Source organism: Erinaceus europaeus, chromosome 14, assembly GCF_950295315.1.
Source record: "Erinaceus europaeus chromosome 14, mEriEur2.1, whole genome shotgun sequence".
NCBI lineage: Eukaryota > Metazoa > Chordata > Mammalia > Eulipotyphla > Erinaceidae > Erinaceus > Erinaceus europaeus.
In genome coordinates this window covers 17,601,832-17,616,261 of record NC_080175.1, presented here as the reverse complement: position 1 = coordinate 17,616,261, position 14,430 = coordinate 17,601,832, and the positions used below count along the sequence as shown (strand labels likewise).

Sequence of the window (14,430 nt, the reverse complement as noted above, 5' to 3'; positions counted from 1 at the left end):
AAATGGTGAAGCAGTGTTGCAGATCTCTCTCTCTCTCTCTCTCTCTCTCTCTCTCTCTCCTTTCCCTCTAAATTTCTGTCTGTCTTTATCTAAAAAATAAACAGGTAAAAAATATTAAGAGTTGTGGGTTGGTGAGATAAAGGAGGGAGGGTCCAGTCCCATGACTGTCCTGCTGATTTTGGGAGGTTGATGAATCACTATGACACAGTCACTCAGCTAGAGAGGTCTGTTCCCATTAGAAATTGGGGAGACATTGCTAATGTTAGATCTCCTCCAATGTCTCTGATGGGTCTGGATGTTTCCCTCTCTTTTTGTTTCTCTTCAGCCATCTGTGACTGGCTCTTAGCTAGGAAACACAGAACTTAAGAGAACATTCTCACCACAAGTATCAGACAAGGTGTGGGCCAAGAGAGAGAATGACAGGTGACTGGAAGACAAGATGGCATTTCTAATAACTGCTCATTTTCTAATGACTCCTCTCTCACACCCTGACACTGAGCCAGGCCCTCTGCTCACTTGTCTGCATCTCACAGGGTGGCCTAGCAGATGGTGGCAGGACCACTGAGTGTCCAGGGGACAGTTCCACCGATGCTGCAGCTTGATGGTTAACCCCGGGTCCCCCGCCCTCTGTGGGATCACTGACAAGGTTTGGCCCAGGCTGTTCTGTCTCCTTGTCTGTGAGATGGAAATGCTAACACCTACTTCCTCAGATTTGGATTAAATGACATTGAAGAGAAACTACCAACTTGGGGTGTCGTTAAGACTTCTCATTTCTTACAGCAATTGCAGGTTTTGGACCCCCCAGACCATCTTTACTTTTGACTTTACTTGCAAGTTTGTAGTCCCCTCAACCATGCTTAAATGTAGTCTCAGGTTGGTGGAAAAGTCATGATGCAATTTTTGCATGGAGAAACATAGAAAAATATGTCTTGACTTTTCTTAGCTTCTGAGATCAGGCGTGTTCAGGGTGGTATGGCCGTAGATGCTGGCAATGTCTTGACTTTTCTGACAGCCCAATCATTCTCCTCCACTTCCTCCTTCTCCCTCCCCCTTCCCCAGAACACTGCTTAGCTCTGGCTTATGGTGGTGTTGGGGATTGGGCCTGGGACCATCATGAAGCCTCAAGCACAAGAGTCTTTTTTGCATAACCATTATGCTTTTGCCTCACTCTCAATAATTCTTCTGAAAGAGTTCCAGGACTTATTGGCAGTTCTTCTAATCATAGTTACAATGAAAAGAGATAGGAAAGTGTCCTGTATCAACTTCAGATTGTCCTCTTCCCAGAGAAATGAGTAAAGCGGGCCTGGTGGTGGCACAACTGGCTGAGCACATAGGTTACAATGTGCAAGGACCTGGATTCAAGCCCTCAGTCCCCAACTGCAGGGCGAAAGCTTTGTGAATGGTGAAGCAGTATTGCAGGTGTCTCTCTATCTCTCTCCCTCTCTGTCTCCCCTTTCCCTCTTGACTTCTGACTGTGTCTATCCAATAAATAAAGATAATTTAAATATATATGTAAATGAGTAAAGCCTGAGCTTTCCCTGGTAGCAACATGTGACAATACTCATGCAGTATTACCTACTGTGAAGGTCACCTGAGCCCTCAGTCCATAATTTTTTGAGGGGTTCAGCTGCCTCAGCATGGTTGAATGACTATATGCTGACCTCAGTCTCCAGCCATTCTAGACATCAATACAAACCCCATGACTCTTAACCATAAACAACGGTTAAACTGTTGTGTGTAGACTCTGACCCTTCAAATAAGCAGACAGTGTTACACACTTGCCAGTCTTAGTCTTAGAGATCATACCTCTTGGAGCTCAGGGAGGAGGTAAAGGCTCTTGGGTTAATATGGATTCTTTGCCACAAAGGACAGTATTGTGACTTTTGGAGAGTTCAGGAATAGCTATTTGCTTCCATTTTGATGCCCCAGGGTCAGGGTGAGGGAGAGTGACTTTCATTTTCTTTCTTTCTTTCTTTCTTTCTTTCTTTCTTTCTTTCTTTCTTTCTTTCTTTCTTCTTTCTCTCTAATTAAGCCTGTGGTTTTTGCAAGGTGTCATTCACCTTGAAGTTAATGGCAGGGTATGTTTTTTTGACAAATGGTTCTTATGGTGCTTTAAGCCTGGCAGACTCACGGATCCTTATTTGAACCATGCAATACCTGATGAGGTCCATAGACAGGTGTCATTATCCCAGTTTTACAGGTGGAGTAGTGACATCAGAGGACAGGAAGCATTCTTTGTGCCTTTTTACCTCCTTCTGCTGAAGCCCTGAGTCATGCTGTGTGCTTGATGTGCCCAGCCTTCTTTTAGCCGCATGGCCCTGGGTCCCTGGCACCCCTAGATTGTGTGATCCTAACTCCTTCACTGCTGCCTTGTCCAACAGGACTGTTGTCAGAAGCACATGGGACAAGCAGGTTGTTGAAGCAGAATATTTGTACCAAAGTAATACTTGTCCACTATTATTACTGCTGCTACAGTGATGACTATAACATGTTAAAATTTTGCTAGATATGCTTGAATACAGGTAAAAAAAAGAATAACCAACTTGTGGCACAGTCACTAGTTCATTCTAGACAATTATCTATATAGTCAAACAGGAAGTTTGTTGTTCCCAAACCTTCCTCCTGTATGGGGCAGCTCTATCTTTTTAGTTCACTGAACTTGGGCCTCTCCTGTTGCCTAGGAAACCCTTGCATCCCAGCTGCTGTTCACCCTAGTGGAGGCTTCAACACTGCTCCTACTCCCATTTTACTCTTTCCTCTGATGCATTGATTCAGTCACAGGTTCATAATTATCTGAGCATCTGATCAACGTCTGTCTCTTCTGCTGAGCCCTAAACTCCATGAGGGCTGAAGCTGGCTCTTGTCTTCCAAACCCAACAGCTACCACACAATCACAGAATACAACTGGGACCGCTTCAGGGCTCCAGGGGTCTGATTCCTGCCCACTACCTTGGTTTCACAGCTTGAGGGGGACCATGCCCATCCACACTCCTGGCCCCTGTAGGATGTTGGGGTGCTCTAGATGGGGAACATTAATGTCACATCCTCTGATGTTGAAGACCAAGTGTCAGAGGCTTGCCTGTGCTGTCCTGTAGCTCTGCCTGGGATGAGCAGCTCCCCGTGTAGAAGACAGTACGGAGCTGGCTTTCTAGAATGTGCTTACTCCTGATAGATTGCACATTAGCGGAGCAGCACCTAGGCAGAACTTCCATGACAGTGATCTAGGTGCATCTAAATGGACAGTATCCAGTTGTAATCTCACAGATCCTGGTTTGCCCTCCTGAAATCACCCCTTCACTGTCTTAAGTCTGGAACACCTGCACCTCTTTCCCCAAGTCCTCTGGCAGAGATGAACACAGCTGTGGTCCTGAGGACCCTTCCTCACCCTAGGCAAGGAGGGCACCTTGTATAGACTTAGAAGTTACTCTTTGCCTGTGAACAAGCCTTAAGCTGATAGGAACTTCAGCTTTAGCCAGCCCTCAGACCCTGTCAGTACATCCTCCTCTCCAAAGCTCAGTGTGGTAGGATGGACTTTCCTCTCTCCAGTCCGTCTCACATTCCTTATCAGGGACAAAGAGCACCGGGAACCCAGTACTCAGCTCCTGCCTCTTTCTCATCTCTTCTCTTCTTTCTCATTAAACATCACTGCAAGGACAAAGTCAGGAAACAGGAGGCAACGGGAGAGAAGGAGAGGTATCCTTTTTGTTTCTTTCCTCCCTCCCTAGGGTCCTGCTTGAAGTGCTCAGCACCTAGCAACCCTCACCCCATCCTGCATAGAGCTCTGCTGAGCATGGCCAGGGGATTCGATGGCCTGCACTGTCCCAGCTTGAACCCAGTGTGCTTGAGCTCTTCATCTGTGCTGTGTAACTTATATGCTTCTGTCAAGCTGCTTCTGATAAAGGTCCCACTGTTTTATTCAGTGACTAAAGTAAGTTGCAGGTGTGACATTGCTTTGTTTAACCTTAGTTGTCCTGAGAACAGTTCTCACTGTGGGAGGCTTCTTGGTAACATGTGCACTTAACCAGGTGCGTCACCACCCAGCCCCCTGTTGGAGGCTTCTTAGTATATGTGATGAACAACAACCCAGTTCCTCCTCCTTCTCTCCTTTATCTCACCTCCCCCATGCAGGCCTCAGACTCAAACAGAAACCAAGCAAGAAAGCAGAGAAGTGTTTCTTCTAGGTTCCTCAGCTAACAGTAAAGGGAAGGGGGACAGTGAGAGGACTTGAAATCCTTTGGAATTTCCCCATAAGCAGCCAGTCATGTTCTCTTCCTACTGTCTTGTACATGCACCTCAGGTCAGATTCCTATATTCCATACACTCCAGAAAGATCCAGGAATCTGCCGCCTCTCCTCCACCCCCTCACCCCAACTGCCTGGAATTCATGAATCTGCTTTTGTTACAATTCTGTCATTGTCTACATGAATTGTCACTTTTATCCTTCAAACATTTTTCAACAATCCTTTACAATATTATAAATTTGTAGACAGTATTTTTGCTGCTGTGTTTCATTAATTACCTTACACGTTCCAGAGAAAGTGCTAGTTTAGAAAACAGGAAATGCTTATCGTCTAGTCCTTTCCACAGCAAAAGCTGCCTTTCTTTGTCCATTGTCCATTGCTTTCCTTTGGGCTTAGGCTCTGGGAATTTGTCTCAGTTTTATATTGAGTACGGTGCCATCTTCAGCTGAAATGGCAAAATGTAAATCTTCTGGTTTTTGCTCAGCTACCAAGTAGGAAGATTTGAGTTATGAATTTGCTTTTGAGCCCAGTTTCTCACCCTTGACACTGTCTTAGTGTTCCAGGGCAAGGAAAAGAGTGGGCTTGCTGCAGAACATTGTTCCTGAATGCTGCAAGAGTGTGACCAACTCACAAGGATCGATTTCTGTGTCAGTGGCTCATACTCAGCCCAGAAAGCCCCAGGGCCCTAGGGTGGAAACAGTGGGATTTGGAAAAGAAAAGAAATAAATTCAAGCAATGATTTTAGAACCTACCAGAGAACGAATCCTAGCTGCTGACACCAGAGCTATAAACTAACTACGTGCTTGAAGATCTGGTTTCAGCTTTGTTAGAAGTCAGGATTGGCAGGCAGGTGATATTACTTGCTTATCGCTGATAGAGAAATGAAAGCTTGTCTCAAATTTTCAAAAAGAAATCTTGAGTGGAAATTAAGGGAAATGATGCCCGTGACTGTAAGAAATAATTCTTACTGAGAGGGCACCTGGGGAAAGAAGTGGCAGTGGTCAGAGGAAGAAAGTCACCTCTAACTTTTCTCACAGAAATTCCCTTTTTCTGATTTCATCAGAGGGAAGAATAGGAAAGAGGCTGAGTGATGGTGTACCCAGTAGAACGCACACGCTACCATGACAATCAGGGCTCAAGCTCTGGGTCCCTACTTGCAGAGAGGAGCATTATAAGGAGTGGAGCAATGCTGTAGGTGTTTCTCTTTTTTATGTCTCTTTGTGCCACGGACCACTCAGTGGATGAGCAGCAGGAGGGTCAGGGGTCTTGAAGGCAACCTCCCAGGTGGGTCAGGAGTCGGCGAGGGAGAACAGACAGACACCACACTCTATTGGAGGGTGAATCTGGACTCGTTTTTAATAGTGAAACTGCATTAGCTTTTATACTTTTTTCAGGTTACATACAGGTTGCCTAAGCAACCAGCTCATAAAGAAGTAACAGTAGTCTTGTGGCTTTGGCAGGCTGCATGTTATTCCCCCATAACTGTAAAGAATGGGTACAATACTTTGTATCGTTCTGTTCCCAGGGGAGGTCATACCCAGAATTGTTTTAGACTTTTGCTGAGGGCTATCTCTACCATTAATCTTCTATGGGGGCATACAGATCTTTGACTAGTCGTGGACCACTGCTCATCTAGGTCTGGTACAGTTTAACTATTAATCTTTCTTTGTTTCAATATGTCAACTTGTACCTGGGAGGCCTCAATCTCTGTATTGTTTCTATGAGGGGCAAGTCATAACATGACTTGTTTTGTCCGTCTATGCTGACCTACCTTCTCCACTTTCATAATGTAACTTTCAAATATGCTCCTGTGTAAGGGAGAGGGGGTGCTTTTGACTCTCCATTCTCACCAGGCACTGCCAAAGCATTATTAATAAATTGTGACAGTATAATTGTTTGTAGCAATAACGGGGGGAGAATGCGTCGACCCATTCCCGTCCTTCTGCCCAGCTTCTTTGAAGTCTGAATTCAGGTCCAGAGGAGATGACTTTGTCAGTCTCTCTGGTGGTCGTGACTGGGCGGCGCATCTTTGTTTCTGGATCTCAACTTCTAGCAAAATAAAAAAAAAGGCCAGGAGTCGGGCTGTAGTGCAGTGGGTTAAGCGCAGGTGGCGCATAAGGATCCTGGTTCAAGCCCTGGCTCCCACCTGCAGGGGAGTCGCTTCACAAACGGTGAAGCAGGTCTGCAGGTGTCTATCTTCCTCTCCCCCTCTCTGTCTTCCCCTCCTCTCTCCATTTCTCTCTGTCCTATCAAACAACAAAGACAACAATAATAACTACAACAATAAAACAACAAGGACAACAAAAGGGAATAAAAAAAAAAAAAGGCCATTGAAAATAGTGGAGTAATGCAGGCAAGAGCCATAACCCTAGTGGAGGGGGGGGGTGGTGGAAGAAAAATAGTGGAAAGACGAGGGAGACAAGACAAGAAATGGAGCAGATGTGATTAAAGTGTGCAGCTAGGTCCATTTTTATGTGAGACTGGGGCATGTAAGGGCTAAGAGTTCAAGCCCTGGCACTAGACTGAAGCACCATGAACAGCATGGGGGAGGACTTCATGGATAGTAGAGTGGGGCTGAGGTGCCTCTTCCCACCTCCTGTTTCTCTCTCTCATCTTTTACTCTCCAAGAAAAAGAATGAGAACATTAGCCTGAAGAAATGATTCAGCAGCGGTATTGTGCATTTACAAGGCCCTGAGTTTATTTGCCAGCACTGAAGAAGAAAACAAACAAACAAGTCAGAAACAAAACCATCTAATACCAAGAAGAAGAAGGAAGGATGACCTTGCTGGAAATCTCTGACTATGCTGAAACTGTCAACTCCCACCCCACCCCAATACTTCATTCCCCTTAATAGACCCTAGAAAACCCTCCCAGGAAGCATGATCTGCCTGAAACCAGTAATAACCACTCAGAGTTACCTGTATTGACATCACTACTCACCAGGCTCAGAAAATCTTTCTTTCTTGTTAGTATTTTCTCCATGGAATCTGTTCCTAGAGTTACCAGAATTCCTGGTGGATGTGCTACCTGGAGCATGAGTGTGTGTGTGTGTGTGTGTGTGTGTGTGTGTGTTCTTTCTTGAGGGGATTAATGGCTTATAGCCAGCAATAAAATACAGTAGTTGGTACATGTGTAACATTTCTCAGTTTTCCACATAACACTAATGCTCCCCACCCACCTAGGTCCTCCTCTGCCGTCATGTTCCACATTCTTCTTCTTCTAGCGTTTGCCCTTCTTCCATAGCCAGCCAACAGCATCAGGTTGAGCCTGATGTAAAGTTTCGAGACACTCCCCGACACCCCAGCGTCCTTTACTTTGGTGCAATACACCAAGTCCAGTTCAAGTTTTGCTTTGTGTTTTTCCTTCTGTTCTTATTTTTAACTTCTGTCTATAGGTGGGATCATCCCATATTCATCCTTAACTTTCTGGCTTATCTCATTTAATCTGATTCCTTTAAGTGGAACATGATTCTTGACTCCCTTCCCTTCTTGTCTCTTTCTTGGTATTGTCACCACTTTAAAATACAGCAGGAGGGAAGCTGGGCAGGCCATGGACTGATGTCCATGCCATTTACAAACAAAGCTCTTTTAGAAGATTAAGTTCTGGGGGTTGAGCGGTAGTGCACTGGGTTAAGGGCATATGGTGCAAAGCACAAGGACTGGTGCAAGGATCCCAGTTTGAGCCCAGCTCCCCACCTGCAGGGAGTGTGGGGGGGGTTGCTTCACAAGCGGTGAAGCAGGTCTGCAGGTGTCTATCTTTCTCTTCTCCTCTCTTTCTTTCGTCTCTCAATTTCTCTCTGTCCTATCCAACAACAATGGGAAAAAGATGGCCTCCAAGAGCAGTGGATTCACATTGCAGATGCCGAGCCCCAGTTTTAACCCTGGAGGCAATAAATAAATAAATAAATAAATAAATAAATAATGAAGTTCTTTGCTACTTGCTTAAAACTATTCATGGGTTCTTTTTCCTCTCTTTACTCCAGAGCTGGTTCACTGGGTCTCACTGCTGTCTATACCTGACATTTCTGTAAGGACAGGATCAATGACTGCCCTCCACTCCCCCAGCCTCACCACTTGCTTGGGATGCTTCTTGTGTAGGAATGAGTGGAAGGAACTGTGAGGCCCAACTGCAGGCAGGCAGGCAGGCAGGCAGGCAGGTGCCTTTCAGAGGAGGCTGCCTCTGGACAAATGATCTTGGGGTGCACAGAGGAGGCAAGTACTCGGACTTGTCGTTAATTATAAACCAAGTGGCCATGCAGGGCGAACTCCTTGCTGTGTGTGCCTTAGGGGAAGGCAAACCAGAAGTGCAGCCCTTTTCACGATCCCTGGGGATTTTGACTGTGGTTTTTGTTTTGCCCAAGAAGTAGTGTCTTCACTATGGCTGTACATGTCTTACTCATTCATAACTCAGCATTTTGGGGTCACCTGATGCCTGTGACTTTGCAGAATGCCTAAGAACCAGTTGCTCAGCTGCTTTCACTCTCTTCAAAGACTGATCACCTCTGAAGCAAAGTAATGGACAACTTTTATCCCCAGCAATTTGGTTTTCTCCTTTAGAAGCACTTTATCAAAAGAAGGGTTTCCTATGTGACTGGTTAATCAACTTATATGATCTTTAACCATGCCTCTCTTTTTCTTTTTAAAATATTTCTTTTTTGTTTATTTATTTTAATTTGTTTTTGACTTGAGATTAGTAATTTAATATTTATTTACAAAATGATAAGATGATAGGGGTATATAATTCCATACTGTTCCTACCACCAGAATTCTGTGTCCCCATCCCCTTCACTGGAAATGGCAGTAATTCCCCCCAAATCACAGATATTGGCTGACTCTTTAACTATCTGTATGTATCTATGTCTGTCTGTCTGTCTATCTATCTATCCTTTTTGCCCATTTTTTTCCTCTGGCCCTTCCTTCACCTCCTTTCTAAGTCACACTTACACCAATTACTACTTTTGAGGGTCCTTTCCTTTTTTCTCTTTTCTCTCAAATAAGAGAAACAGTACATAATGGCTATGTAGAAAGACTATCATGCCCGAGGCTCCAAAAGTCCCAGGTTCATTTCCTCACACCACCGTAAGCCAGAAGTGAGTAGTCCTCTGGGAGAGAGAGAGAGAGAGAGAGAGAGAAAAGAAGAAGAAGAAGAAGAAGAAGAAGAAGAAGAAGAAGAAGAAGAAGAAGAAGAAGAAGAAGAAGAAGAAGAAGGAGAAGAAGGAGAAAAAGGAGGAGGAGGGGAGGGTGAGGGACTAATGGTGCCTGCTTTTTTCCTGGTATTTTCCAGATTTACTTCCCTTTCTGTGATGTTATAAAAATAGGATTCCTGGCTACAAATGATTTAGGACTAGGTGCAATTGGGGTTCAGAGTCTTCTGGTCTTCTTCACCTATCCCATACCCATCTGGGAGTATGAACCAAAGTTCTTTTTGGGGTGCAGAAGGTGGGAGTTCTGTCTTCTGTAATTGCTTCTCCACTGGATATGGATGTTTTGTGCTTCTCTTTTTCTTCCTTCCTTCCTTCCTTTTTTTTTTTTTTTTGCTACAAATTCCTTTGATAAAGTCTGTTGCTGGCAATTTCATGTTTAAATAACTATTCTGTTAAAAACATCAGCAAGGATATTTTGTCACAATACCTAAGAAAAATTTGAGACTGCTATTTCCTCTGCAGAAACACTATGCACAGATGCAAAATGATCAAAGGCTGACAAGATAATGAACCTCAAGTAAGTGGCCTGGCAATCACATGTTATAATTTCTTCATTTTGAAGCTGTCCTTCTGTGTGTGTTAGATCTCTTTCAATCCATTGCTCAAAATCAGTTGGCTCTTTAGATGTGCTTTTTTCAATCCTCAAGGTCCGTACAAAGTAACTTTGGATTACAGGTTTTTCAATTTTTACATGTCTGTGAAAACAAGTAATGAACTCTCGAGGAAACATTCCTGTGGGGGTCCAAAATGTTTCTGGATTCCCATCGGTAATATTTTCAGGTGGGTGTTTCTCATCACTTGATGTATCCAAAAATCACTTCAGCCCCTTCAAAGTTTGAACAAAGATCAGATTTTCTCCTCTTCAAGTGTTTTATGTGCATGCCTTGCCCTAGGTTTGACCCCATGCACTGTCATATGCCAGATGAAAGATGCTCTGGTCAGCTTGTCAGTATCCCTCTCAGAAAAATAAATCAGTAGAGGCTGAGTGGTGGTGTAACAGGCTGAGTGCACATGATACAGTGCTTGTCAGGACCGTGCTTCTCTTTTTCTTTTCTCTTCTCTTCTTTTCTTTTCTTTTCAATGTTCTCGAGAATATCTTAGACCATATCCACTGGATTTATTCCTTCTCTTTCTTCCATAAGAATTAAGCTGGTGGGGGGGTTGGGTGATGGCACACCCAGTCGAGCATACATGTTACCATGAGAGATGATGCAGGTTCAAGCTCCTGGTGTCCACCTGTGGGGGGTCTTTTTGATCGGTGACGGGCTGCAGATATCTCTTTCTCTCCTCTTTTCTTTCTCTTCCTCCCATCTCAGTTTCTTTCTGTCCTACCAAACTAAAAAAAAAAAAAAAAAGCATGTGGCACAAAGCACAAGGACTGGCATAAGGATCCCAGTTCGAGCCCCCGGCTCCCCACCTACAGGGGAGTCGCTTCACAGGCAGTGAAGCAGGTCTGCAGGTGTCTATCTTTCTCTCCCCATCTCTGTCTTCCCCTCCTCTCTCCATTTCTCTCTGTCCTATCCAACAACGACAACATCAATAACAACAACAATAATAACTACAACAACAACAAAAACCAACAAGGGCAACAAAAGGGAAAATAAGTAAATAAATAAATAAATAAAAAAGAAATCAACCCCTTTGTTCATTTGAAGATGTATAGTCTGCCTTAGTGATCTATGGTTAAAAAATTGAAAGAGGCCCCTAAGCCCAAGTCTGGTTGAGTTGCAGCTTGAACTTTGGAGCTTCCATACTACAGCACTTTGTTGCAGCTCAAGCCAATTTAAGGCCTTAGTTCAGGGACAACAGAACCTTGAATAACCTTTGAGGACCATGTTCATATAGGCAAAAGGGATGAGACTAGGCTTACTTATCCAAGTGAGATTTCTAGTAAGTGTACTTGTGATTGGTGCGAAGTTCACCAGGCAGTAACTCATCCATCCTGGGAGGTCTTTTGCTTGCTCTGGGTGGGTTCATCTCAGCAGATGGGGTGTGCCTGGGCACCATCAAAATGCCTGGATGTGCTTGCCAACTGATGGTGACCATACGTGACCATTCACTGAACTCTGACTTTGCCCCTGTGGTCGAGGTACTGGGCTAAGCAAGTGAACCACCAACACCCCACTTTACCTTCATGATGGACCAACCTTATGAGACGGTGTCACTCTCTGCTCTACAGTGAAGGTCACCTGCCCAACAACATATGCAAGTGAGTGACTGAGCCAGGATTTTAACCTGAACCCATCTGGCTTTAAAGGTGTGATCTTAACTAACCTCTGGAGAAATGCTAATTTAATGAGTGTAATGTCATCAAGATACCTGAAGCCAAGAAGGACAGCGGGGTTGGGTTTTTACCAGCTGACCAAAGATATAAAACAGTTCATGATTTTATATATATATACATGGTGGCATAAAAGTCTAACCGCATCCTATCTTTCTAGTTCCTGCTTAAGGCTGACTTGCTCTTTGAGTTAGTACAGATATCTTAAATAATGCCAGTCATTTTAGGTCTTTGTTTTGATGTCTCCTCTTAAGCTTTGAATCTGCGTTGTTATTTAGCTCATTTTAATTTGGGCAAAAGTTAAGTTTTTGCCTTCTAAATGCTTATTTTCTAGTGAATAAAAACGAGCTCTTGGGGATAAACTTACATATATGTAAAAAATGCAAATGATGCAAAAGCATATATACTTATCAGTAAACCTCCCTTCTTCCTGAGACCTTCCTCACTTCTCTTGTTTCTGTTCTCAGTTTATGTTGGCTTATATCTGTATTTATATCTTTTTATGCCAAAGAAAGCACAGTATGCACACTTTTGAGCTACCTTACTGAACTTGGCTCTGACAACTTATCTCTGAAGAGATGCTGCCTGTTGGCAAGACTAAACCACCCTGCGCTCTGTCCTGATTGAGTAATACCCCATTGGACGAGGTACCACCATTACTTGTCCTTAGTGGTTTCTGTTGTTACTACGAACAGTGCTACAGTGAGCATCCTTGCATGTTTGTCTTTATAAAAGAATTATCTTATTAATTACACATGAGACAGACAGGAGAGAAAAAGACAAGCCAAAGTACCACTTGGTGCATGCGGTGCTGGGGATTGAACCAGGAACTGCAGGGATAAAGCCAAAGGCTCTACCAGTTGAGTGATTTCTCCAGCCACTGCCCATGTGCATGTTATGTCTGAGCCCATCAGCAGGAAAACGTTGCTATTGATAGGATCACTGGACTAAGATATATATATATATATATATATATATATATATATTTTTTTTTTGCAGTGCCTGAGTGCTCAAGCATACATGCTTTCACCATTACTGGGCCAGTTCACTACCCACCCCGCCATTCATTTAATCATATATATATATATATATATATATATATATATATATATATATATTTCTGCATGTGATTTAATGAAATATATGGAGAGAGAATCTACTAGAGAGAAACAGAACGAGATAGAGAGACACTGCAACACTGTTCCACCACCTGTGGAGCTTCCCCTGGTTCCTTGACACTCCCATGTGTCACCAGGGTTTGTACTCAGGGCCTTCTTGTATCTTTATTTTGATAAAATAATTATCCTGAGTTTCAGAGCACCTGTCTTCCCACTGGGTTGTCATCACCTCTAGGTTTTATGCCATCTTTAAAATATTCTTTTGTGTTTTTGTTTATTTACTTTGAATTGAGATGGAAATTGAGAGGGAAGGGAAAGTAGAGAGACACCTGCAGCACTGTTTTGCTTGTGAAACTCACCCCCCCACACTAGTGGGAACCACGGACTTGAACCTGGAACCTTACACATTGTAATGTGTGGGCTCTATCAGATACACCACTGCCTGGTCCTGGGTGTTTGCCTTCTAACTAAGCACCTGCTACCACCTGTGCAAGTCAGGTTGCTTTCCCACCCGTCAAAGATATGAAAGCTAAGTTTCTAAAGAGCAGGCATCTTAGGAGTTGGAGATATTTCCCAGAACCGCTGGTACCAGGACTTGAGTATCCAGCTTCGGGAGTGCCGGGAGTCAGCCTAAACTTAGGCTGTGAAGCGTCAGTCCACACCCTCTGCCAGGAGAGCAGATTAAATGGGCAGTGGGCAGACCTGGCCTGCCTCAGAGTGCACAGGTGCACCCGCACTTTGGGGCTCAGAGAGGGCCACACCCAGTCTTTTGGCAGCAAATCCTAAATAACATGCATTTGAACTCAAAAGTAACAACTTTTTTTTCCCCTCTCCAACCAGAAGAGTTGGGAAGAAGCCATTATAAACAAGCAAAATCATAATGCCGTTTTTTTTAATATAAAAATTAAAGATCAAAATCCATTTTCTCAAATTACATTCTCATTACACCTTTACTTTTCTAGAAGGCTGTTCGCATGAAACAAGCCCCCTTTTCACTGAACCACATTACTTGTTCCCATTCTAGTTGCTCACTATATGTGCTTCTTAACATGCACAAAGGGTTTTGTTCTTTACTTTTAGATGTCATACATTTTGGGATTAGGTCATTCAACAATAATCCTGTTTTGATTGGGTGTTTCTTGGAAGAGAACATTTAAGCATTTGTCCTCATCTTAAAAATAAAGAAAGAGGGGCCAGGCAGTGACGCACCTGGTTAAGCGCACACATTACAGTGCACAAGGACCCAAGTTCAAGCTCCTGGTCCCCACCTACAGGGGGAAAGCTTCATAAGTGGTGAAGCAGGGCTGCAGCTATCTCTCTGTATCCCTCTTTATCTCCCCCTCCCCCCTCAGTTTCTCTCTGTCTCTATCCAAATCATAAATAAATAAATAAATAAATAAATAATAAAAAATAAAGGAAGAGCCAGCTCAGATTACAGAAACAGAGAGGGACATGGTAGCTACAATGCCCACGTGTGCTGGCAGCACAGAAGAACAGCAGTTAGATCATCAGCTGCATTGAAAGCTGTGCTCCAACTGCTAAAACACCTTCTTGGCCTATTGTGAACCAGCCCCATATGAAAGAAT

At 43.7% G+C, this 14,430-nt stretch overlaps 1 protein-coding gene and 1 pseudogene across 2 annotated transcripts in view; one reads left to right on the top strand and one right to left on the bottom strand.

The window, feature by feature from the left end:
* RBM20 (RNA binding motif protein 20) overlaps window positions 1–14,430 on the top strand; it is a 243,108-nt gene that overhangs the window by 78,744 nt on the left and 149,934 nt on the right. The window lies entirely within an intron of this gene.
* On the bottom strand, window positions 9,367–10,326 carry LOC107522884 (intraflagellar transport protein 25 homolog; annotated as a pseudogene).